The sequence below is a fragment of the Capra hircus genome, chromosome 29 (assembly GCF_001704415.2).
Source record: "Capra hircus breed San Clemente chromosome 29, ASM170441v1, whole genome shotgun sequence".
Taxonomy (NCBI): domain Eukaryota; kingdom Metazoa; phylum Chordata; class Mammalia; order Artiodactyla; family Bovidae; genus Capra; species Capra hircus.
In genome coordinates this window covers 23,272,011-23,299,516 of record NC_030836.1, presented here as the reverse complement: position 1 = coordinate 23,299,516, position 27,506 = coordinate 23,272,011, and the positions used below count along the sequence as shown (strand labels likewise).

Sequence of the window (27,506 nt, the reverse complement as noted above, 5' to 3'; positions counted from 1 at the left end):
TAATCCGAGCCCAGTACCTGCTTATGACATGAACTTGCATTGGACTCTTCTCTACCTATTGTTCATCCTGAAATAGTCTCTTGCACCTGTATCACTTAATGATTAAGAATGTGGACTTAACAGATGGGATGCCTGCTATGAATTCTCACCTGTCATTTCCTAGTAATGTGACCACAGACAGCTCTCTGTGCCTGCACTTGCTTGACTCTAAAATGGAGATATGAGTACCCATCTTTTCCAGTTGTAGTCCAAATAATATGTGGAAATAACACGATTGTATGCCAGCTACCAACCCCTGAGAATCGTGCTTGGCACTTACTAAGTGCTTGTGAGATAACCACTATGTATCTGTACATGAGCATGCTCAGTCATGTCTGACTCTTTGTGACCCCATGGGCGGTAGCCTGCCAGACTCCTCTTTCCATGGGATTCTCTGGGCAAGAATACTAGAGCGGGTTACCATGCCTTCCTCTACGGGATCTTCCTGACCCAGGGATCGAACCTGTGTCACCTGTGGCTCCTGAATTGCAGGCAGATTCTTGCTGAGCCACTGGGGAACCCCTGTATGTATCTGAGCTTGCATCTGACTCTACCCCAGAGCCAGTACACACCAATATAGCATCAGGATATGGTTCCTGCATCATTTCAATTCAGTTGGTTGAAACTTTATTTTATACCGTTTTTTTGTGTGCCAGACACAGCATTGCTGCTGCTAAGTTGCTTCTGACTCTGTGCAATCCCGTAGACGGCAGCCCACCAGGCTCCCCCGTCCCTGGGATTCTGCAGGCAAGAATACTGGAGTGGGTTGCCATTTCCTTCTCCAAGGCATGAAAGTGAAAAGTGAAAGTGAATTCGCTCAGTTGTGTCCAACTCCTAGACCCCATGGACTGCAGCCCACAAGGCTCCTCCATCCGTGGGATTTTCCAGGCAAGAGTACTGGAGTGGGCTGCCATTGCCTTCTCTGGACACAGCAGTGGACAGTAGGAATTTGAAACTGCCCTAAACCTACTTTGGGGCTTCCCTGGTGGCTCAGGTGGTGAAGAACCTGTCTGCAATGTCAGAGACCTGGCTTCGACCCCTGGTTGGGAAGATGCCCTGAAGAAGGAAATGGCAACCCATTCCAGTATTATTGTCTGGTGAATCCCATGACAGAGAAGCCTGGTGGTCTATAGCCCATGGGGTCTCAAAGGGTCAGACACAACTGCAAGACTAACACTGTCACTTTCAAACATACATTTAAGTAAGTTTATTAGTTTAGTTGAATAAATATAATAGGACTATATATGTTCTCCTATAACAGCTCCAAGTTGGGACTGGTTGATTCTATCTGAGGCTGTATGGGAAGAAAGTTTTTTTTGTTGTTGTTTATTTTAAAACATTAGTTTTGAAAAGATGAAAAATCAGATGAGGCAAAGGACTTTCTGAGAAGAAAGGAAAAATTTCTCCTTATTTTAGAAACTCAAGATGGTTTATCTCTTGAACCCTCTCCCCATCTCAGCTGTTCTGTCTCCCTGCCTGGGATCACTTTGAATTTATCTCCCTGATCTGAGATGACAGGAGGACATTGCTCATGCTTGTCTCTCACCACTTTTCTGCCCTGATAAATCGACTTGTGTCAGAAAAGACATCTTTGTGTGGGAGGGCCCCTGAACATGCTCCTTTTATCCCTTTATCACTTGGAAGAGATACCACTGTAGGGAGCCCAGAAACGGCCACTAATTTTGGGAGGCCCATGCAGTAGACCAGCTGGACATTGTACTGAACAGCAGTGATCTGCGGAGCTGTTTGAACTTGTTCACCCTTGTGATGAGCAGGAACAAACCTCTCCTGGTAGGGATCTGCTGGCTGATGCAGCAGAGAGAAAGTTAGGAATAATAATAATAAAAAAATTCTCTTCCCTGGAATTTTTAGACCTTCAGAAGGGTACCCAAACTACAAAGTACTCATTCTATAGAGAAAGAAGGATTATGTTTTGTTTGTAACTGTATTTTAATGAGCTACATTTGCCTTAAGAGTTGAGATAAATGTGTTTACATATCCAGCCTTACAGCCAGTTTCTTGAGCCAAGCTGAGCAGACTGAAGAAAGCATTGAATATTGAAGTTTGGCCTAAAGGGGGTTGGGGGGGGGTTGTGGATCTGAAGAGAGCTTTTTAAAACTTTAATATCTCTTTCATGTTTATCTGAGAGGGTGAAAAAATATGAGTGAATGATCAATTAATTATCCCCATATAGTTGTGGGTAATTGCTCATTCTCCCTCAAAGAGCTTTCCCCAAATAGTTGCTTCCTTCATTTTAGGCACGGGGCTTACAAATTAAACTTATCTCAGCGTCAGAGCATGTCCTGGGGACAGCAAGTCAGATGAAGGCTTTATTATTGCTAATTTCAATTTTATACCTTTAGAGAAGCACCTGTGTTGATTGCATGCACACTTGCTGTTCCTTGAATGTATGCAGATTGCATTATGTATGTGGTACTTGGCCTCTTGTTTCCTTACATAATGAGTTTGCCTCTGAGATGAGATAATACTTTCAGAGTGATGATAGGCCCATTTGCAAATTTGTTTCCAGTAATTAAACTATCAAAAGAATGTACCATTTCTCTTGAGTTCCAAGGGGGGGATTTCAGAAGAGCTGTGTTTGGGCTAACCCAGATAAACCTGTGAGAAGCTCAGTGAACTTGTGCCTTTGACATAGGTCCTTGACATCAGACCTTCTCTACCCTGTCTTACGCTGTCTTAAAGTACATTTTGGGTATTTTCCACCTTGACGTAAGTGCCATCTTTTTGTAGAGTCCTGCTCTGTGCACTGTCGGATGTTTAGTAGCATATCCAGCTTCAGCCCACTGGATGCCAATAGCATTCCCTCTCGCGGGTGTGACAACCAAAATGTCTCTAGCTAGACACGTCCAGCTGTTCTCTGGGAGGCAAAATTGGCTGGGTTGGAACACCACTGTGCCATTTGATGTTTCGTTTACACAGAAAAGAATAAATCTGTTGCTCGGCAATTTAGGAGGTTACTTGACCTGGTTACCTACAGAGGACTGTATGTACTGATTTGCTTTGGCAAGTCTTATTTTGTACCTGTTGTCCCACCAGTTATTAATAGTACTTCCTTTCACTTCCAAATGTATACAGATTTGAATGACTAATTTTATAGACACCATAGGTTTGAGTAAGATATTCAAATCCTCCCAATTGGAGAAAGATTAAACTCTGATTCAAGTGATTTGCTGAAGGTCTGGAGCACAGCTACTAAATTTGGTTATTAAGGCTTGAAATCAAGACAATTTAACTCCAAAGCCCTATTGGTTGCTTTGATATTTCTTTCTGATTTTCCCATTGTGATCCATAGTTACTTTCAACACTAAAATACACTACTATGTATAAAATAGATAACTAATGAGAACTGACTATATAGCATGGGGAACTCTGCTCAATTCTCTGTGGTGACCTAAAGTGAAGGAAATCCAAGGAAGAGGGAGATACATATATATATATATATATGTATACATATGTGGCTGATTCACTTTGCTATACAGCAGAAATAACAGAACATTGTAAAGCAATTATATTCCAATTAAGAAAAAAAAAAAAAAAAAAAGGATTTCAGAAGCAGCCATGGTGGCAAGACCCTGGAAGAGTTCTTTCTTCTCAGTATCCAGAAAGAGGAAGACAGAGTTTAGAATTGAACAGTCCTAGATTCAAATCTGAGTTTTAGTATTTACTTTTCTGTGACCTTGGGTATATGCCTCCTATATTTCTGTGTCTATGAAATAGAGATGATATCCTAAGTGTTAAATGAAATGTTCCCTTGGTATCTCTAATTTTCTTGAAGAGATTTCTAGCCTTTCCCATTCTACTGTTTTCCTCTATTTCTTTGCATTAATCACTGAGGACGGCTTTCTTATCTCTCCTTGCTATTTTTTTGGAACTTTGCATTCAGATGAATATATATTTCCTTTTCTCCTTTGCCTTTAGCTTTTCTTCTTTTCTCAGCTATTTGTAAGGCCTCCTCAGACAACCATTTTGCCTTTCTTTTTCTTGATCACTGCTTCCTGTACAATGTCATGAACCTCTGTCCATAGTTCTTTAGGCACTCTGTCTATCAGATCTAATCCCTTGAATCTATTTGTCCCTTCCACTATATAATTGTAAGGGATTTGATTTAGGTCATACCTGAATTGTCTAGTGGTTTTCCCTACTTTCTTCAATTTAAGCCTGAATTTTACAATAAACAGTTCATGATCTGAGCCACAGTCAGCTCCCTGTCTTGTTTTTGCTGATTGTATAGAGCTTCTCCATCTTCGGCTGCAAAGAATATAATTAGTCTGATTTCAGTATTGACCATCTGGTGATGTCCATGTGTAGAGTCTTCTCTTGTGTTGTTGGGAGAGAGTGTTTGCTATGACCAGTGCATTCTTGGTGAAACTCCGTTAACCTTTGCCCTGCTTCATTTTGTAGTCCAAGGCCAAACTTGCCTGTTACTCAGGGTATCTCTTAGACTACCTGCTTTTGCATTCCAGTCCCCTATGATGAAAAAGACATCTTTTTTTGGTGTTAGTTCTAGAAGGTCTTGTTAGTCATCATAAACCATTCAACTTCAGCTTCTTTGGCATTAGTGGTTGGGGCATAGACTTGGATTACTGTGATATTGAGTGGTTTGCCCTGGAAATGAACAAAGATCATTCTATCAGTTTTGAGATTGAACCCAAGTACTGCATTTCAGACTCTTTCGTTGACTATGAGGGCTACTCCATTTCTTCTAAGGGATTCTTGCCCGCAATAGTAGATATAATGGTCATCTGAGTTAAATTCACCCATTTCAGTCCATTTTAGTTCACTGATTCCTAAAATGTTGATGTTCACTCTTGCCATCTCCTGTCTGACTACTTTCAGTTGACCCTAATTCATGGACCTAACATTCCTGGTTGCTGTGCAATATTGTTCTTTACAGCATTAGACTTTACTTCCATCACCATTCACATCCACAGCTGGGCATTTTTTTTGCTTTGGCTCCATCTCTTCATTCTTTCTGGAGTTATTTATCCACTCTTCTCCAGTAGCATATTGGGGTGTTCTGGGGCATTCATCTTTCAGCATCATATCTTTTTGCCTTGTGTTATTGCTCATCTAGAGCCAGACATCCTGGAGTCTGAAGTCAGGTGGGCCTTAGGAAGCATCACTACAAACAAAGCTAGTGGAGGTGATGGAATTCCAGCTGTACTGTTTCAAGTTCTAAAAGATAATGCTGTTAAAGTGTTGCACTTAATATGCCAACAAATTTGGAAAACTCAGCAGTGGCCACAGGCATGGAAAAGGTCAGTTTTCATTCCAGTTTCAAAGAAAGGCAATGGCAAAGAGTGTTCAAACTAATGCACAATTGTACTCACTCACACGCTAGCAAAGTAATGCTCAAAATTCTCCAAGGAAGGCTTCAATAGTATGTGAACCAAGAACTTCCAGATGTTCAAGCTGGATTTAGAAAAGGCAGAGGAATCAGAGATCAAATTGCCAGTATCCTTTGGATCATAGGAAAAGCAAGAGAGTTCCAGAAAAACATCTAATTTTGCTTTACTGACAAGGCCAAAGCCTTTGACTGTGTGGATCACAGCAAACTTTGGAAAATTCTTAAAGAGATGGGAATGCCAGATGACTTTACCTGCCTTCTGAGAAGTCTATGTGCAGGTCAAGAAGCAACAGTCAGAACCAGACATGGAACAATGGACTGGTTCCAAATAGGAAAAGGAGTATGTCAAGGCTGTATATTGTCACCCTGGCTTATTTAACTTATATGCAGAGTACATCATGTGAAATGCCAGGCTGGATGAAGTACAAGCTGGAATCGAGATTGCCAGGAGAAATTATCAATAACCTCAGATATGCAGATGACACCACCCTTATGGCAGAAAGTGAAGAGGAACTGAAGAGCCTCTTGATAAAAGTGAAAGAAGAGAGTGAAAAAGCTGGCTTAAAACTTAATATTCAAAAAACAAAGATCATGGCATCTGGCCCCATCACTCCATGGCAAATAGATGGGGAACAATGGAAACAGTGACAGACTTTCTTTGCCTCAGCTCCAAAATCACCAGAGTTGGTGGCTGCAGCCATGATATGAAAATATGCTTGCTCCTTGGAGGAAAAGCTATGACCAACCTAGACAGCATATTAAAAAGCAGAGTCATTACTTTGCCAACAAAGGTAAGTCTAGTCAAAGCTATGGCTTTTCCTGTGGTCTTATATGGATGTGAGAGTTGCACTATAAAGAAAGCTGAGCACTGAAGAATTGATGCTTTTGAACTGTGGTGTTGGAGAAGACTCTTGAGAGTCCCTTGGACTCCAAGGAGATCCAACCAGTCCATCCTGAAGGAAATCAGTCCTGAGTATTAATTGGAAGGACTGGTGCTGAGGTTCCAAATACTTTGGCTACCTGATGCAAAGAACTGACTCATTGGAAAAGACCTTGATGCTGGAAGAGATTGAAGGAAGGAGGAGAAGGGGACGACAAAGGATGAGATGGTTAGATAGCATCACTGACTCAATGGACGTAAGTTTGAGCAAGCTCCAGGAATTGGTGATGGGCAGAGAAGCCTGGGGTGCTCTAGTCCATGGGGTCACAAAGAGTTGGACATGAGTGAGCGACTGAACTGAGGTGTTAAATGAGATAATGTACATGTAGTATGGCACCTGGTTTATATTACTCACTCAAAAATTGTTGATATGGTGAATATTAATTCCAAGAGAAGACAGGAAGGTGGTAGAGGTCAAGACATAAAGGAAAGCAGGCAGACTCCTTGAGGCTGTGATGGGCGAGTAGTATCCTGGGTTGAGTGGTGCCATGGAGGGGTTACTTGTCAGGGTTCTGGCTCCCTTGATGGGCTGCATCTAGAAAGAATACTCACTGAAATTTTGTAATCCATACCGGAAACTCTTCCTCCCTTCCTAGGATATTACAAATTTATAGGGCACTGTTGAAAAGCAAAAGGCCATGAAGACCCAAAGCCAAGAATAATATAATGGTGGGATTCCACTGTGGAGAGCTGAGTACAGAGAGGGCCCAGCCTCGTGTGGGAAACCCTGCAGTTCTAGTTCTGTTCAGACAAGCAGCTGTGTGGTCCCGAGCAATCATTCTTGTTCTTTAAACCTTAATTTTCTTACTATGAAAAGAATTGTAACTGAGCCCTAATATGTTTTTTCCCATTAAAAAAAGACTCACAAAATGACTTTATAGCAAAGTTAAAAGAACAGTAAAAGAAGGACTTCCCAGGTGACTCAGTGGCAAAGAATCAGCCTGCCAGAGCAGGAGATGCAAGAGATGCAGGTTTGATCCCTGGGTCAGGAAGATCCTCTGGAGAAGGAAATGGCAACCCACTCCAGCATACTTTCCTGGGAAATTCCATGTGCAGAGGGATCTGGTGGGCTCCAGTCCATGGGGTCGCAAAGAGTCAGGCATGACTGAACACTGACACACACACACTCAACCACAACCCTGTCTTCCCTCCAAGTCTCTGGTGCTAGTTTCACTTGTGCTTTCATTTTTAAATTCTGTGAATCTAAGAGGTTACCCTGGGGAGTGGAAATATGGGTGACTCTTATATCACTTGTTGGTGTTTTTTGTATTTTCCAAATGTTCTACCATGCACACATATCACTTTGCAAGTCAGAAAATATCTGGTGCTGCTCGTTTATTTTTTTAAGGCTATAAGATTGCAGATTGAATAGGCCAGGGGGAAAAAATACTCCCTACCTAGAAAAACTTGCTCTGAGTGTTAAGACTATGAATATCGGCAATCTGCAACCCTGCCGGGCCTGTGGATCATTACCTGAGATATAATGAACCAGGGAACATGCTAATAAAAACAATGCATGAGGCTTGCTCACTCTCACCCCCACCTCCCAGTCATGGGCACAGGTGGCTGATACAGTGTCTTTGATCGGGCTCATCACTGTGCGGAAAGCAGACGTGTTTGACTTTCTGCTCAGTTGCTTCGATGGGTTTTAGTACACCACGTTTTGTTTTATTTTCATTTTGTACATATATTAATAATCACCCAGCCTTGCTCTAAGGCAATGCAGCATTGCATAGAAGCTGCTCTACCAAAACAGGTGCCAATGTTTTTCAAAAGCCTTCTTGCAGATAAAGATGGTTATTGAGTTCTCAAAACTAGTAAAAATGCCCATCATTTAGAGAGAAGAAAAAAGACCAAGAGAACTTTCGATGTTCTAGAGTAAGAACAAGCACTTTCAGTTTCACTCAGATTTGGATACTTTGGGAATGTGTATATTTTGTTCATTTACAAATACAGGAGCTATGATACTGACTTAGAAGAATGGCTTTATGTAACATCAGCTCAGGAAGGGCATGATATTGATCATGATGTTTATCATTAATTTGACTAAATTCTCTGTTCCTTGGCTTTCCTTTCCTAACAGGTCCTACGCGCTTGTCAGCGTTAGGATCTGTGGATGCGTGTGGTCTCTACAGGACACGCTGTAATAGTGAAGGGGTCAGTTCTGGAGTGGAAGTGCAAGTCCTAGCTCTGTCACTTAGTAAACTTAATTAGAATTATATCATCCTAACTTCATCTATCAAGTAGAAATCATAATATCTACCTTAGAAGATTCTTTTGAGGAGTAACTGAATATAAATTGCTTGCAAGAGTGTCTGGCACAAATTAGAGCTCACTTTTATTTTTCTTACTTTTGAGGACAAAAGATTGCATTCTGTGACTGATAAACGTGAAGTGAAACAAACTTCTCTAAAACAAAAGTTAACAAGGCAATAGGATTGTCTGTGTAGATTCCAAGGTTTACGCAGTAATCCCAATGCTATAGTTTTTGATAATCCAGCCCCTTCTTTTTCTCCTTTCATTTGGCTGTTTTATGTAAATTTTGATTCAATGGGAAAAATTCACCTGAAACTTTTTTTTTTGCCATGTCACTAATAAAGTGCTCTCTTTCCATTTCAACTCCCAGTGATCTCTCTCTGCTACAAACTCAAAGGGTTTGTTCACATCAGTCTCGCATTCATTCATTCATGAAACATTTGAGTGCCATCCTTGTCCCGCTTGTTAAGAAGACTGTATAAATCAGATGGAAAAGTTCACTTCTTTCAAAGAGCCTGTCTTGGGGACCATGATTTCTATATATTTTTTTTAAGTCCCATTATCTTTTATTCTGCTAGATTTTATTCCATTTCCAGTGCCTGACATGGTACAATTTGCATCCCTTGTAAGTGTTGAAAAAGTACTTAATGAATAATAGTTTCAGAAAGTGTAGCCATTCTTTTGTCATCTTTTCCATTATGGTATATTATAGGATACTTTCAGTATCATTCCATGTGCTAAAGAGTGGACATGGAGCAACAGACTGGTTCCAAATAGGAAAAGGAATATGTCAAGGCTGTATAATGTCACCCTGCTTATTTAACTTATATGCAGAGTACACATCATGAGAAACACTGGACTGGATGAAGCACAAGCTTTCCAGCTTTCTGGCAATCAAGATTGCTGGGAGAAATATCATTAACCTCAGATATGCAGATGACACCACCCTTAAGACAGAAAGCGAAGAGGAACTAAAGAGCCTCTTGATGAAAGTGAAAGAGAAGAGTGAAAATGTTGTCTTAAAACTCAACATTCAGAAAACTAAGATCATGGCATCTGGTCCCATCACACAGTGGAAACAGTGGCTGACTTTATTTTTTTGGGCTCCAAAATCACTGCAGATGGTGACTGCAGCCATGAAATTAAAAGACACTTACTCTTTGGAAGGAAAGTTTTGACCAACCTGGACAGCTTATTAAAAAGCAGAGACATTACTTTGCCAACAAAGGTCCATTTAGTCAGGCTATGGTTTTTCCAGTAGCCATGTATGGATGTGAGAGTTGGACTATAAAGAAAGCACTGAAGAATTGATGCTTTTGAACTGTGGTGTTGGATAAAATTCTTGAGAGTCCCTTGGACTGTAAGGAGATCAAGGATGATCAGTCATGGTTGTTCATTGGAAGGACTGATGATGTTGAAGCTGAAACTCCAATACTTTGGCTACCTGATGCGAAGAGCTGACTCACTGGAAAAGACTGATGCTGGGAAAGATTGAGGAGGAGAAGGGGATAATAGAGGATGAGATGGTTGGAGGCATCACTGACTCAATGGAGATGAGTTTTAGTAAACTCTGGGAGCTGGTGATGGACAGGGATGCCTGGCATGCTGCAGTCCATGGGGTTGCAGAGTCGGACACGACTGAGCAGCTGAACTGAACTAAAAGAGTGGAACCTTGTTTCTTTTATATGTAGTAGCTTATATCTGCTAATCCCAAACTCCTAATTACCACCCCCCTCCTTCCCTTTGGTGACCATAGGTTTGTTTTCTATGTCTATGATTCTGTTTCTGTAGATAAGTTCACTTGTATCATATTTTTAAGTTCTACATACAAGTGGTATCCCATGCTATTTGTCTTTGTCTGATTTACTTCACTTAGTTTGATAATCTTTAGGTCCGTCCACGTTGCTGCAAATGTCATTATTTTATTATTTTTTATGACTGAATAGTATTCTACTACATATATGTGTATATATGTATACACACATGTGTGTGTATATTTATTTCACATCTTTATTCATTCCTCTGTTGGTGGTCATTTAGCTTGCTTCCATATCTTGAGTATTGTGACTAGTGCTGCTGTGAACGTTGGAGTGCATGCATCTTTTCGAATTAGACTTTTCTCTGAATGTATGGCCAGGATTGGGATTGATGGATCATATGGAAATAGTTTTTAAAGGAACCTCTCTGTACTGTTTTCCTTAGTGGCTGTACCAGTTTATATTCCCACCAGCGATATAGGAGAGTTCCCTTTTCTCCATACCCTGTCCAATATTTATTATTTGTCGGATTTTCAATGATGGCTGTTCTGACAGGTGTGAGACGGTACTTCATTTTAGTTTTTATTTGAATTTCTCTAATAATTAGCAAAGTTGAGCATCTTTTCATGTGCCTCTTGGCCATATGCATGTCGTCTTTGGTCAGTATAGGTCTTCTGCTTATGTTTTGATTGGGTTTTTTCTTTGAGTTGTATGAAACATTTGTTTATTTTGGAAATTAATCCCTTGTCAGTTACACCTTTTACTATTAATAATATTTTATTCCAGTCCATAGGTTGTCTTTTTATTTATGATTTCCTTTGCTGTCCAACTCTTGTCAGTTTGATTAGGTCCCATTTGTTTATATTTGCTTTTATTTCTATTGCCTTGGGAGACTGACCTAAGAATATGTTGCTACGATTTACATCAGTGTTTCGCCTACGTTTTCTTCTGGGAGTTTTACAGTATCCTATCTTACATTTAAGTCTTTAAGCCTTTTTAAATTTATTTTTGTGTATGGTATGAGAGAGTGTTCTAACGTCAATGATTTACATGTGGTGTAGCCATTCTTCATTGGGCATCTGGGTTACCCAGCTCTGTATTCAAAATCTCCTTTTTTCCTTGTAATTCTAAGTTGGTGTTATTCTCTTCGCTTCATAGTTAAGGAACTAGAGACTCAGCAAGCTTAAAGGTCTTCCTAGTTAATGGAAGACTCTGGGCTGGAATCCAGGTTTGTCTCATTTTAAATTTCATGTTCTGATGAGAACTGTTTTGCCATACCAGATGGATAGTTACATGATGGTGTGCATAATTAGGTAAATAAGCTTAAGGGAAGTTTAGGTTACATATATGTCCCCTGCTTGTCCTTATTGGCTAATTCTTTAGTCTCCTTTGCTGGCTTTTCTTTACCTTCCTGAATTTTGAACATTGAAGCTCTCAGGGCTCTCTTCATCACCCTTTCTGCGTTTACTCACGTCCTTAGTGATCTTATCCCTGGTTTTAAATATCTTCTTTATACTAACAATGCCCACATTTACATCCAAATCCAGACCTGCCTCTCCATCCTAGATTCACATATTTTACTGCTTATTTTCTATTTTGACTTAGTGTGCAGAATACACGTACAACATGTATCCAAAACTGAACTTCTTGTATTCCCTACAGCCTGTCTTTCCCAACCTGCTTCTCCATCAGTCTTTCCCATCAATTAAAGGCCATGATTACAACTGCTTGGGCTAAAACCTCACAACTTATTCTTGATTCCTGTTTCTCATATTGTCCATTTAACTCAGTAGCAAAGTTTGTCACCTAAATCTTCAAAACCCAGAATCTCTCTGACCACATCTCACTGTCTTTCCCATCATTGTCTGGTCTGAGTCACGTCTAACTCTCAGCTCTCTGACTGCAGCAGTCTCCTCACTCCCCTCTTTGCGTCTCTGCTCTTACATAGCTGCTCAATCTCTTCTGTATATCCGTGCTAATGGGATCCTGAAAATGAAAGTGAAAGTGAAGTCGTGTCCAACTCTTTGTGACCCCTGGACTGTAGCCCACCAAACTCCTCCATCCATGGGATTCTCCAGGCAAGAATACTGGAGTGGATTGCCATTTCCTCCTCCATGGGATCTTCCGACCCAGGGATCAAACCCAGGTCTCCCGCATTGCAGGCAGACGCTTTAACCTCTGAGCCACCATCCTGGTAGAGTCTAAATCAGGTAGTGTCACTTGTTCCAGACCTCTTCAGCAGCATTTAATTCACTCAATGCAAAAGCCAAGCTTCAAAGCCCTACCTAGTCCCTTATGCCTTCCTGCCTAGATCTCATCTCCTCGTCGTCTCCCCCCGCCATTTTTCTCTTCCTGCTAGTCAGACCTCTTTGCTGATATGCAGATAGACCAGACAAGCTTCTCACTCTGGGCCTTGGCAATGGTTGTTTCCTCCGTATGACTCATTCCCATCCCTCTTCAGGTTTTTTCACCCTCACGTGCTATCAAATCAGTAAGGTCTATTTCACATTGCATGTCATCCCCACTCCCTGTCATCCTTCTTTGTCTTCATTTTCTCTATAAATGATCACCATCTAAAGCATCTATCCCTGAACAGTAGATGGTAAGCAACACGGGGGCAGGAACTGGGTCTGTTATGCTGCTAGTCCCAGCGCCTAGAATACTACCTGGCACCTTCTAGATACTCTCTAAATATACCTTGCATGAGCGAATCAATTGTGCATTTATTTTGTGTCAGGCATTGTACTGAGTATTTTGTATTCATTATTAAATTATAAAGTATCCACTGTGCTCCTTGGAACTAAATAATCTCATACATACTTGACAGAGGAGAAACTCAAGCTTGGAGAGATTAAATATCCTGCTCAAGGTCAGATGGCTAAGTGAAGACAATAGGTCTGCTTCACCTGAAGACTCCTGCTCTAAATAATTAGATCCTGCTTGTTTTTGTAGGCCAGCCTGCATCGCTGTCCTTCCCTTTCTTAGAATAACAGGTGCTCTTTGTCCTGTGGGTCATTTTCTTCTGGTGGGCTGTAACATGTCCCTTCTCAGTGTTGTGCCAAGGATTAACAAGTGTTCTTTAGTGGAAGGTAGCAGAATCAATGCTAGTGATATTTTTCCTTTCATAAAGGAGCACAAGGGAGTGGGTGAGGGGAAGGTTTAGGATCAACATTTATTTTAAACGACGTTTGTAGGAAAAATGTTATGCCCATTGGTTTAGTTCTTACAAGGCAGTAATTCACCATGCCAGCGGGCCAGCCTCATAGGACTTCTCCAATTGAAGCTCAAAAAGTTCTCATTATTACTTTGGGAAAGCCTAACTCAGCTATTTCCTCTCTGTTTCTGTTTACTTCTACTTAGTTTTCCAGCTCCTGCAGGGCAGAGACCATGTCTTATATTAGCAGGGAGCAAAGTACTCGTGACTATTAACCAAAGTAAACCAAACTAAATTCCAAACTGCAGAATAAAGGGATACGTGATGGCATGAAGTCCATTCTTACACATCCTCTGTTGGGAAGATTCACCCCAGGCTCAGAGTTGATATTGATCTTCATGCCTGTTTATTCCTCCACTCTGCTGTTAACACTTAGAGATGCCCAGGGAGTATGTGCAAATAATTCTGTGGTTCTCTCAGAACTGGGTTGCCTCAGGGATAACTGCCTCTCAGGTTCTGGGATTCTTCCAATGGAACCAGAAGGCCGAAGGTCAGTTTTGTTAGGTAGTTAGAATAGGAAAAAGGAGTCCAGGATGGCGGTGGCTAAAAGACAAAGAAGGGAAAAGCCCATGAAAATAGAACAGAGGAAGGTCTGAGGACCAGAGTGAGGACCTCAGATAAAACAAACAGCCCTCCTGGATAGACCAATTTACACAGGGCAGGCTCATGGAGGGGCGGGGTGAGGAGACAAATGTATAAAAGGAGGAAGCCTAGGAGCATTGAGACTCCTCTTCTCTTGTCTTTTGGGTTGGCCCGCCCTCATGCCTTAAGTATGTATATTCCTTTGCTTTGTAAATAAAAGTGAGCTGTAAGCCAGAAAGAAAAACACCAATACAGTATACTAACACATATATATGGAATTTAGAAAGATGGTAATGATAACCCTGTATGCGAGACAGCAAAAGAGACACAGATGTAAAGAACAGACTTTTGGACTCTGTGGGAGAGGGAGAGGGTGGGACGATTTGGGAGAATGGCATTGAAACATGTATACTATCATGTAAGAAATGAACCGCTAGTCTAGGTTCAATACAGGATACAGGATGCTTGGGGCTGGTGCACTGGGATGACCCAGAGAGATGATATGGGGAGGGTGATGGGAGGGGGTTCAGGGTTGGGAACTCATGTACACCTGTGGTGGATTCATGTCAATGTATGGCAAAACCAATACAGTATTGTAAAAAAAATAAAATAAAAAATAAAAATAAATCTTCAAAAAAAAAAAAAAGGTGAGCTGCAACATGGAGCTGTAAACTGATCCATCTGAGGAAATTATGTGGGGCTGTAACACTGGTCCGTCTATCGCCTCAAATTTTTTTGAGACAAGGCTGAACTGAGGAAGCTACAGACTCCCCCAAAAGTTTCAAGTACAATTTTCTTACAGTTTACAGTTCCGAAAAGACTTGTTTGTTTGTTTGGATTTTTGGTAAGATGCAGTTTAGTTCCCTTGAAACCATAGCACTTTTTCTGGACCATTTCATGTGGTGGACAAAGATGAGCAGATAAAAGGCATTAGAAGGTGCTGAGCTGCTGATGTGGGCGTGGCAGTGCTGCACAAGAGGGGGTGAGGCTGAGCTGTACTTCAGGGGTCATTGAATGCACAATTCCTGCTGCAGCTTAGCTTTCTCAGTGGGCTGGCTCCTCTTGCACACATTACAAAACTCAGGTAGATAAATCTCTGCAGAGAAACACATGCCTCTGAACTTGGTGCTTAGAAACCCATTTATTCCTTGCAGAACTGGGCTTCTGTGGTGGCTCAGATAGTAAAGAATGTCCCTGCAATGCAGAATACCCAGGTTTGATGCCCAGGTGATCCCCTGGAGAAGGGAATGGCAACCCACTCCAGTATTCTTTCCTGGAGCATTCCATGAACAGAGGAGCCTGGCAGCTACAGTCCATGGAGTCACAAAGTGTTGGACACGACTGAGTGACTAACACACACACACCCTATATATATACATATATTTTATAATTATAAAATCTAGAGTGTATGTCCATACACTCTAGAAGCCCTGATACAAATACATTCTTAAGGGGATAGAAAAATGTTTTTCACCCAGCACGTAAGATTTTCTTGTTGGAGACTTTTCTTTGGAGATTCTGGTTTAATTAGCTCAGAGCTGACAAGGACATCAGTATTTTATTCGGGAAGTCAATTTTTTTTTTTTTAAAGGCTCTCCCTATGATTCTAACATGTTGCCAGGATTGAGAACTATGGCTTTAGGCAACCTCTGGCCTTGGTGCTAAGAGAACCATTTCCTTCTGCAGATTTCCTGGAGTACTTTGGCTGGAGGAAATACGGCCCATTCAGAGCCAAAAGAAACAACCAACCAAACAAAAAAACCTTTGGGGAACATAGGGGCTTTAAATGAATGACTCCATGCTGAAGACCTAATCAGCATTTCAAAGGGCAGTGATAACAGGGAGTGTCCACTGATGAAAAGCTGGGATTGGCAAAACCAGTTTTAATTAATTAATATATTTACCTGACTTCCAACTGAGTCTACCCCCCAGTCTGATTCTATTCTGCTCTTCTCTCTCTCTACAATCCTTTCTTCTTCCTTCTCTTTTGTATCCACACACTCTACCTTTTTACCTTTTTCATTCTTCTTTGATTTATATTTTTCTCCACTTTCCCCCCTCTACTTTTCTTATTTCTCTCTTTGGCAAGCATGAATGGGGTATATTTTGTGATGTCTGCAATGTTTATTGAGGAATTGTGTGTTCCAGCGATTTATTTTAAACACAATTTAGTTGGACAGTTGCTCTTTCTTAAATTAAAAAGCTCTCAAGTTATTATCTTTAATATGTTGCCCTGAACATTTTGCCTCCCCCCACCCACTCTGCTCTCTGCCTCTTACGAGTTCTAGGAACCTGATAGAAAATAGATTCCCTCCCTGGGTTAGTGCAACACAGGTTAAGTTAGAATCACCTGAGCAAGCTAATGTTCCTTTCTCATCCTCTGATCATGTGTATGTTTGTAAGTACTGACTTGAATGTTTCAGAAGTGGAGCACTGAAGTGTGGAACCATTTGCTTCCCCATAAATATCTTATTTGGATGTCAGGGATGTGCTTGCTGTGTGGTACCTCCCTGACATTCACTGAAGGTGGTGGAGACAGGGGTTTTGTCTTTAATACATGCCCAAGTTCAGCTTAATTTAAACTTCATGTCATAGTTGGGTCTCACTGTCTTCCTTTGACACAGCTGACACAGTGTTTTTATCACTTTGGCGTTTGTGTAACAAATGTGTTTTGTTTCAGAGGTTAATCTTTGCTGACTTTCCCAGCTCCTATCTGTTCTGTACATCTTCCTCCTCTCCCTCATCATCATTATCACCACCACATCACTGTGACTCCCCAAAGGCACCAGGAAAACCTAATTGGGATCTGAGTCCCCGGGCAAGAGCCTGACCTTCCAGGGTTGTCTCTGGAAACTCGACTCTAATGATTTCACCTAGAGTCATCTGATTTTTCTGAGCTCCAAACTTATTTTTTTCCCCCTGAATCATGAATCTTACATTCAGGCTTGCAGTGCCAAAGGGAAGCAGGCGAGGAAGAAGGGAACCGGAGAGGGCTTGAATAAAGGGTATAGGAAGGACGTTTGATATAAATAAAGCGAGGAATCACCTAATATGTTAGCTTCCAACTTTCATTCCCCTCTCCATTAACCACTTCTCTAATAGAAAAAGGATGGAAAAACCGTTAACTGTTTTTATTTTGATGGCAGGGACATTATACATGAAAACAGGATTGAAGATCTTAAAATTTCTCCATCCTCAGCAAGACCTCTGGTGACCTGCTGCATAGGTACTTGAGAGATTGCCAGTACAGAACTAAGTGAAGTGATCAGAAGCTCACCAGGATATATTAGATGATTGGTACACACACGTTTGGGGAAGAGACAGCCTGTAGTATTGGATGTTGGCTTGTGAATTGAACTTTAAAATTATATTACATATTTCTTTAGGAGTCAGCAGAAGAGACTCTGTTGAACAGGCGTCTTCTATCAGAAAATATGCCTGGATTTAGGAACTGTAGATGGTTAGGAGGGGTCCCTAATTTGTCCTAGTTTGGGTTCCAGCCCTCTCACAATTAGAAGATATGATGTACCTCTGTGGTTGGGTGGTTTGCCCTTTTTGAGATACCATTTGATCTTTTTTTTTTTTTTAATTTTTATTTTTACTTTATTTTACTTTACAATACTATATTGGTTTTGCCATACATTGACATGAATCCACCACAGGTGTACATGCGTTCCCAAACATGAACCCCCCTCCCACCTCCCTCCCCATAACATCTCTCTGGGTCATCACCGTGCACCAGCCCCAAGCATGCTGTATCCTGCATCAGACATAGACTGGCGATTCGATTCTTAACCATTTGATCTTTCAGTGGCGCAGACAACTGTTAGAGAGGAAGTGACTTGCCTGGATTGCCTTTTGTGAGTTCAGCCTTTTTGATATTCAGCTAATAGTGTTGTTAGCCAGAAACTTGGGGGAATGGGGTCTTCTGTGATTGGTTTTCAGTTACATATCTGAGGCTAGTTAACCTATTTGTTTAGGACCCAGTGATAATGAGAACCAGGCTCTGACCTCATATGATTCAATTTCAGAAATGCTTTATCATCATCCTTTATCTATTTTATTTTCTTTGAGTTTCTGTTTCTCTTAGCATGTTAACTTTTCACTGTTTAACTCTGGGGGGGAATAAGATATTTAATGTTGCTGATGCTTTTGTAAATAGGGAGTTCTAAAATTTGTTTGTCAATTTTATTTTTCTCAGTTTAGAGTGGCAATATGTGTTCAATTTAGAGAATGAAGATAAAGATCATCAATGATTTTAGCCCATCCACCATAGATATAATTACCATTCACGTTTTGGTACATTTATGTCTAGGCTTTCAATATGCATAATATATCATTATTGCCAGTTTTTATATCAACATCTATAGTTGAGTAAAATGGATATTATAGTTGTTTTTTTTTCCTTTTTATTTTTAGATATTTAATATTGATTTTGCCATACATTGACATGAATCCACCACGGGTGTACATGCATTCCCAAACATGAACCCCCCTCCCACCTCCCTCCCCATAACATCTCTCTGGGTCATCCCCGTGCACCAGCCCCAAGCATGCTGTATCCTGCGTCAGACGTAGACTGGCGATTCAATTCTTACATGATAGTATACATGTTTCAGTGCCATTCTCCCAAATCATCCCACCCTCTCCCTCTCCCTCTGAGTCCAAAAGTCCGTTATACACATCTGTGCTCTTTTGCTGTCTTGCATACAGAGTCGTCATTGCCATCTTTCTAAATTCCATATATATGTGTTAGTATACTGTATTGGTGTTTTTCTTTCTGGCTTACTTCTCTCTGTATAATCGGCTCCAGTTTCATCTATCTCATCAGAACTGATTCAAATGTATTCTTTTTAATGGCTGAGTAATACTCCATTGTGTATATGTACCACAGCTTTCTTATCCATTCATCTGCTGATGGACATCTAGGTTGCTTCCATGTCCTGGCTATTATAAACAGTGCTGCGATGAACATTGGGGTACATGTGTCTCTTTCAATTCTGGTTTCCTTGGTGTGTATGCCCAGCAGTGGGATTGCTGGGTCATAAGGTAGTTCTATTTGCAATTTTTTAAGGAATCTCCACACTGTTCTCCAAAGTGGCTGTACTAGTTTGCATTCCCACCAACAGTGTAGGAGGGTTCCCTTTTCTCCACACCCTCTCCAGCATTTATTGCTTGCAGATTTTTGGATTCGCAGCCATTCTGACTGGTGTGAAGTGGTACCTCATTGTGGTTTTGATTTGCATTTGTCTAATAATGAGTGATGTTGAGCATCTTTTCATGTGTTTGTTAGCCATCCGTATGTCTTCTTTGGAGAAATGTCTATTTAGTTCTTTGGCCCATTTTTTGATTGGGTCATTTATTTTTCTGGAATTGAGCTGCATAAGTTGCTTATATATATTTGAGATTAGTTGTTTGTCAGTTGCTTCATTTGCTATTATTTTCTCCCATTCTGAAGGCTGTCTTTTCACCTTGCTTATATTTTCCTTTGTTGTGCAGAAGCTTTTAATTTTAATTAGATCCCATTTGTTTATTTTTGCTTTTATTTCCAGTACTCTGGGAGGTGGATCATAGAGGATCCTGCTGTGATTTATGTCTGAGAGTGTTTTGCCTGTATTCTCCTCTAGGAGTTTTATAGTTTCTGGTCTTACATTTAGATCTTTAATCCATTTTGAGTTTATTTTTGTGTGGGGTGTTAGAAAGTGATCTAGTTTCATTCTTTTACAAGTGGTTGACCAGTTTTCCCAGCACCACTTGTTAAAGAGATTGTCTTTACTCCATTAATACCATATTTCCTCTTAATATTATTAACATTTTCCTAAGATATAAATATTCTTTTAGAAAGTAATCTATAATGACTGTGCAGCATTGCATTGCACAGGTATACCATTCTCTGCACTTCTATATTGTGAGATATTTAGGTCATTTTCAATTTTCACCTTTATAAATAATGCTTCACTGAAGATCCCTATACATAAGACTTGTTTAAATTCCCTTTGAATATATTCTTATGTTAATAGTCAGAATTTTTTTTTCATGTAAAACACAATTTCTGTGGAACTTGCTCATCTATAAAGTATTCTTTAAATTTTTTGACAGGTGCCAGGTAGCGTTGTGTTCTAGGTAGACACTGAATCACAGTTGAAAATAATGAGTTTGAGGACAAGTTCTGCCACTTTTTTGGGTGTGTGACATTGGGAAAGGGATTCACTGCTCTGGTCATTCTTGCTTTCTTGTTTGCAAAATGGGGGTTTCCCTTATGGCTCAGCTGGGAAAGATTCTGCCTGCAATGCAGGAGACCTGAGTTCGATCCCTGGGTTTGAAAGATCCCCTGGAGAAGGGAAAGGTTACCCACTCCAGTATCCTGGCCTGGAAAATTCCATGGACTGCACAAAGAGTCAGACATGACTGAGTGACTTTCACTTCACTTTACTTGCAAAATGCAGAATATGAAACTTATCTTACTTTCCCTTTCCTAGTTGTTGTAAAGATCAAATGAGGCAGGATAGTAGTACTTTAAAGAACTTTCTTCTCGTGAGATTTTTATTAATTTTCTTTTGTACAGCAGCTATTTTGTAACTGAGGCATATTTTTAAATTAAGTATTTTAGACAAATGAAAAGACACAAAATTAAAAGAAGTAACTATGTGGCCAGCATCCATTTTAGGAAATACAACACTTATTTAATTGAGGCATTGTATCACTCTACTGACATGGCCTCTCCCTCCCCCTAAAAAAGTTACTCATCAGAATTAGGTTTTTATCATTCCTAGTATGTGTTTACTACTTCACTGACTTTGGCACTGTCCACTTTATTTATCTATTTCTGGTTGTTATCCTTAAAGTTTTAACATCCAAACTGAGCATCACAAAATCTAACATTATTATTTTTGTCCTTCTTCTGAATAGGCCATACTTAGAATGCTTAAAGTCCAACCATCTCTTTCATGCTACTTTTTTCAGAATTTTTGTTCTGTTTTGTTTGGTTATTACCTTAACTAATTATATGGCCTAGCTATTGTTGATGTGATTTATCCGCAGGATCTTTGTTCACCATTCTTTCCTTCCTGTCCATCTTTTGTTCTGGCTTGCTTTTCTTTTGTCAGAGGGTATCCATGAGAAATTTCCTCAGTGAGAGCTGTTAGTGGTAAACATATTAGTCGTTCTTTGTTTGAAAATAACTATTTCCATCTTATTCTGGAATAATTACCTCTGTATTTAGTTCTAAGTTGTCAGTTGTTTTCTCTCTGTGTTTTAAAGCTATTATCCCACAGTCTCCCAGCTTCCCTTTTGCTGATGTGGCCAGGTCTGCTGCTGCGGTCGTCAGTGGTCTCTTGCAGGTGACGCTTGTCAGTCTGACTGCTTTGTCTAACCTTATTATTTCCTTTGGTTATTTGAAGTTTTATAAAGACTGATCCATTTCTTTTATAAACGATGATAAAAGAATGATTTTTTTTCATTGTAAAAATGATTTATCCAGGTGTGAATTTCTTTATATAACTATAAAGAAATTGTATTAATTGTACTATATCAATTAAATTGTATTAATTTACAATGTAGTTAATTACAATTGTGTAATTAATACAATAAATTTGAGAGTTGGTGAATATCATAAAATTTGGAAAATATTCAGGTTTTCTCTTTAAGGATTGGCTCTTTTTCACTCTTTCTCACTTCTCTCCCTTACAGCTCTGCTTATATTTTCTTATTCTACCTTTCATGTCTCTTTACCCTATTTCTATACTTTCTGTGAAAAGTGCTGTGTAGCATTCTTGGTGGTTAGTCATATCTGTTACTATTCCCTGGGGCCAGGAATTTTCTGGTAGTCCAGTGTTCTGTACTTAGTACTCCCACCCCAGAGGATATCTGCCTGTGAATGGATTCTTTCTTCAGTCACTGAGTTTATAATTTCAGTGATCATACACATATATTACATAGATGTATGTACACATATATATTTTTAGAAGTTATGTTAATTCTTTTAAAAATCTCCCTGACCCCTTTTGATAGCATCTTTTTAATTTGTCACATTTTTGAGTTCTTTTTCAATGTTAAAAAAGCATTTAAGATTTATGTATTTTGTCATAGACATTGGAAAATTCTATTATCCAACGTTGTTTTTAGCCTTATTCCAGTGTTATTTTGCTGCTTACTCTTACAGTTCCTTGTTTACTTTTTTTTTTTTCTCCCCCACCTTTTTTTTTAATTTGTATTTGTGGATTGTGAACTCATTTTCAGTAACAGTTAGCTATGGGAATCTTATGAAGCCTGGCTTAAGAGTGTGCTTGTTTAGACCAGTACTTTTCAATAGAAATTTCTGCAATGATGAAAATATTTTCTATGTCTGCTTTCCAGGAGGGTAGCCACTAGTCACATGTGACTGTTGAGCATTTGAAATGTGGCTAATTTGAAAACCTGAACTTTAAATTTTAATAGAAAAACCTGATTTAGTCACATATGGCTAGTGGTATCCTTACTAAGATCCTGGCATCTGGTCCCATCACTTCATGGGAAATAGATGGGGAAACAGTGGAAACAGTGTCAGACTTTATTTTGGGGGGCTCCAAAATCACTGCAGATGGTGATTGCAGCCATGAAATTAAAAGACGCTTATTCCTTGGAAGGAAAGTTATGACCAACCTAGATAGCATATTCAAAAGCAGAGACAAGACTTTGCCAACAAAGGTCCGTCCAGTCAAGGCTATGATTTTTCCAGTGGTCACGTATGGATGTGAGAGTTGGACTGTGAAGAAAGCTGAGTGCCGAAGAATTGATGCTTTTGAACTGTGGTGTTGGAGAAGACTCTTGAGAGTCCCTTGGACTGCAAGGAGATCCAACCAGTCCATTCTAAAGATCAATCATGGGTATTCATTGGAAGGACTGATGCTGAGGCTGAAACTCCAATATTTTGGCCACCTCATGCGAAGAGTTGACTCATTGGAAAAGACCCTGATGCTGGGAGGGATTGGGGTCAGGAAGAGAAGGGGACAACAGAGGATGAGATGGCTGGGTGGCATCACTGACTCAATGCACATGAGTTTGGGTGAACTCTGGGAGTTGGTGGTGGACAGGGAGGCCTGGTGTGCTGCGATTCACGGGGTCACAAAGAGTCGGACATGCCTGAGTGACTGAACTGACCTGATCCTTACTGGATAGCACAGAACTTTTTGCTTCTTCTAGGTACATTTGACACTACTAATTTGAGGCCACTTTGTTTTACTATTTAGCCTGTAACATCTATCCCATGCTACAAAGATGAATAGATTTGATCTGTAACTGTCAGTATAGGCCTGTGGTTAAACAAATTCAGAGTATATTTTTATACATAGAAGAGAGGGGCATTCCTGATCTGTCTTCCTTTTCTGGTGGGCAGATGAAGTTTTAGCCCATGCTTCCCCCAGTTCATGTATGAGTCTTTAAGAGTGCAAGCTTTATTTAAGGATTTTGTTTCTAATCTTGTGAAAATCTTAGTTCTTCTTGCCTGAACAGTAAAACCTGATGGGTATTTGCTCACCAGTCTCTCATATCTATGATTTTTAGCTCCGTCTTCCTTTTGCTGCCTGCAAATTTTGTTCTATTCTTGCAAGCTCAGGTGTTTATTTGGTGAAATGGGTTTGCTATATTATATCTGACGTTACTCATTGTTATGAAATCGGCAGTTATCAGGACATTTACTCTTCCTTACTGCTGAAAATGGAAGTGTCTCCAGTTCCTCTGACTAATTTTTTATAGTGGAAGACAGACACTGGAAGCCTTTCATGCTTGGTGTGGGGAGTGATATTTGTTGGTAGTTAAATAACAGAATAGAAAAGTAACTAGGTCTTTTTAAAGGGCCATTAAGTTCATGAATAAAATAGGTGAAACGTGATATTTTGCATTGGCAACTGAATACTGTTAACTTGTTTATAGTTAGGGTTTAACATACCTTGATTTTGAGCAAGCTGTAAGCATCCTATTCTGCCAGCTGCATCAAGGCTCATAGGATTATCAATTTGTGAGCCATGAATCCATGTTGTGAAGGTTACATTATCTTATTGCAACTGTCCAAGAAATCTGGAAGATAATAATGAGGTGCAGTCATCAAGGCAATAGGTTGTAGACACTTTTGTTTTGATTGTTTTGGGAAAGATGATCTTGGTTTGAAGAGTCTCTTGGTGTTAAGTAGTCAATGTATGTTCCATCCCTCTCCATTTTGAAATGCATATATGAATTAGATGCTAACACAGAAAAAACGATTATGTAATACAAAAAGAGAAGGCTATGGGTAGTTTGTATTAGAAAGAATCTAGGACTACTCTCTGGCTAATAAAAACAGGGAAGGGCTAGCAGTTATGTCTCTTTTCATGAATCTTAATTTTATGCTGTCAGCACTATCATTGTAATTACCAGTATACACTGAACACTTAACATATTCTCGGTACTGTTCTAAAAGCTTATTAGTTTTTCTTTTTAACCCTTCATCCACTCTATAATGTATGTTCCATTATAATTTCTATTTTCCATTGAGAACTAGGAAAACCCCCTAGGGACGGAGAGGGATTGAGGGGTTGAGAAACTTGCTCAAGATCACATACTAATATACAGTGAGACTCAGTTTGAACTCAGACTCCAGTGCCTGACTCTTACCCATTGTGTGTCATTTTAGAAATACTCTAATGTTGTATGTATTGATTTCTGAAACTGCAGAACTGATGGTATAAGTGAATGTTTTGGGGCTTCGCGGGTTCACATGGTAAAGAATCTGCCTGGAATGCAGGAGACCCATATTTGATCCCTAGGTTGGGCTAATACCCTGGAGAAGGGAATGCCTGGCTACCCACTCAAGTATTCTTGCCTGGAGAATTCCATGGACAGAGGAAACTGGTGAGCTACATAGGTTTTTTTTTTGTTGTTGTTGTAATAAGGTGTTTTAAATTTTCTCACATAGCAGGATGTCAGCATGCTGGTTCAATGATGCTGTCAGGGATCTAGGCTCTCTTATTTTCCTTCCTTCTATCCTTAGCATGTTTTGCTTTAATCCTCAGGCTTGTCTCATGGTTGCAAGGTGACTTCCATGCTCCAGACATCACATTCCTGTTCAGTAGAAAGAAAGCAAAAGTGGCAACTAGGTCTGTGCCTTTAATGGGGATAGAAAATACTTTCCCTGAAGCCTTCACAGAGTCAAGCTCTTCTGTCTCACTGGAAAGCATTGTTTCACACGGCCACCCCTGGCTGCAAAGGATGTTGGAAAAGTGATTGTTTCACCTTTTTCAAACTCTTTAGTAGAAGATAGGCAAGGAAGGAATTGGGAATGAGTATTGGGATAGTTAAGTAAATGTCTGTTACATTGCGGTGTTGGAAACTTAGAATGATTGAAATCTACTTGATGAGATGAATTTTCTGGGACTCATCTGGGTGGGAGCCTGGAAGGCCCACTTGCTTTAGCTCTGCCTTCTGCATGCTTGTATTGGTGAGGACCCTGAGGATTTCAGTCTGTAGCCCCAGCCCCATTCAATCCCAGAACCAGTGTGTGCACCAGCTGCTGGCTGGGATCTGGAATTGATCTTGGTGTTCTAGCATCAGGTTTCTGAAATGGAATACCTAGTTTTCACCTATTTTCTCAGTGTTCTGCTGCTGCTAAGTGACTTCAGTCATGTCCGACTCTGTGCAACCCCAGAGACGGCAGCCCATCAGGCTCCGCCATCCCTGGGATTCTCCAGGCAAGAACACTGGAGTGGGTTGCCATTTTCTTCTCCAATGCATGAAAGTGAAAAGTGAAAGTGAAGTCACTCAGTCATATCCCTCTCTTAGCGACCCCATGGACTGCAGCCTACCAGGCTCCTTTGTCCATGGGATTTTCCAGGCAAGAGTACTGGAGTGGGGTGCCATTGCCTTCTCCATCTCAGTGTTCTAGTTACTCTCTAAGTGCCAAAGAGTTTCTCTAATTCCCTGGGCCAGGGTTCACCTTTGTTTCTTCTCTGTAATTCAAACCATCCTTGGTACCCCAGTGTATTGGGCTTTGGTTGGGACACCTGTGTTAATTTTATGTGGGCCTTTCCCCTTGACACTCTTTACTAAATCATGACACCATCACTGCCAAGGAGCTCTTGCTGCCTGGCTGCCTCTTATGGCTCCCACCTGTGTATTAATCAAGTGCCACCAGGGCAGTCCCAGGTTCAACATGACTTGGGGATACTGTTGATTTTTATATGTCTTCTTCTCAGGCTTTCATTTTCCTAAATTTAGCATCTTATTAGTCTTTGTGTCACTGCAAAGGTTGCCCAAAGCTGTATTAGTTTTGATGACCTACTCTGTCCTGTGTCCACACCTTCCTACACCTGAGGCAGAAATGCCCAACAGACTGCTTGAGTCCTAGTCTCTTCCAAGCATAGTCAATTTTAACATGGCCTGGGAGTTCCCTGATGATCAAGATACCTTGCAAGCCTCACTTTCTAGTATCTAAAATTCCAGAACTAGCAAGTTGTTCCTCATTTTAGTCAGTTTAACAAGGAATTATTGGTACCTACTGGGTTCTAGGTCCTGTGGTAGAAATGCAGTTACATAATACATTAGGAGCTACATTACCTGCCAGCAGAGAAGACCAAAATCAACACAGTATATCAGCAATGTGAAGGTGTTATGAAATAGGTAATACACAATGGAAATGCAAGAGCGTCTACTCTAACCCAGGGAGTTCAGAATACCTCACTGAGGGACAGGCTGGGACCTCTATATTAGGGAGAAGGGGAAGATGGGTCAGGTAGCCTGCAGGGCCAGGAGAAGGGCAAGTGTGGTAGATACAGGGAACTGAAAGGAGTCTGGCTTCCTGGGTGAGCAAACACAGCGTCCTGCCTTCAGGAAGACATCATCTTTGGTTTAATGCTCTGCTCTTGCCATCTTGAAATTCTTAATAGTAATGTTGAACATGGGGCCCCGTGTTTTCATTTTGCACTGGGCCCCACAAATTATGAAGCCAGCATGATTGAGAGGAATCCAGTGTGCTGAAGGGTGGCCATCTGGGGTCGATGGAGAGCAAGTAGGCAGTTGGTGGAGAGAAATGCCTGTTAAAAGGTGACAAAAACTACCTCTTGTTCAATCATTTATATTCAACAATTATTTAATGACTACTGCACATACCAGGGAGAAGGAAATGGCAAACCACTCCAGTATTCTTGCCTGGAGAATCCCAGGGACAGAGGAGCCTGGTGGGCTGCTGTCTATGGGGTCACACAGAATCAGGCACAACCGAAGTGACTTAGCAGCAGCAGTAGCACATACCAGACATTCTGGCAGGTACTGGGAAACTATAGGGAACAAAATCAAGGAACACAAGTCTCTGCTCTCATGATGCTTATTTTCTAGTGGGGGAGA

The 27,506-nt window shown here is 40.5% G+C and overlaps 1 protein-coding gene across 2 annotated transcripts in view; it reads left to right on the top strand.

Annotated features, from left to right (window-relative positions):
* Positions 1-27,506, top strand: part of NELL1 (neural EGFL like 1) — a 1,021,410-nt gene that overhangs the window by 375,870 nt on the left and 618,034 nt on the right. The gene's annotated exons all lie outside the window — the stretch shown is intronic.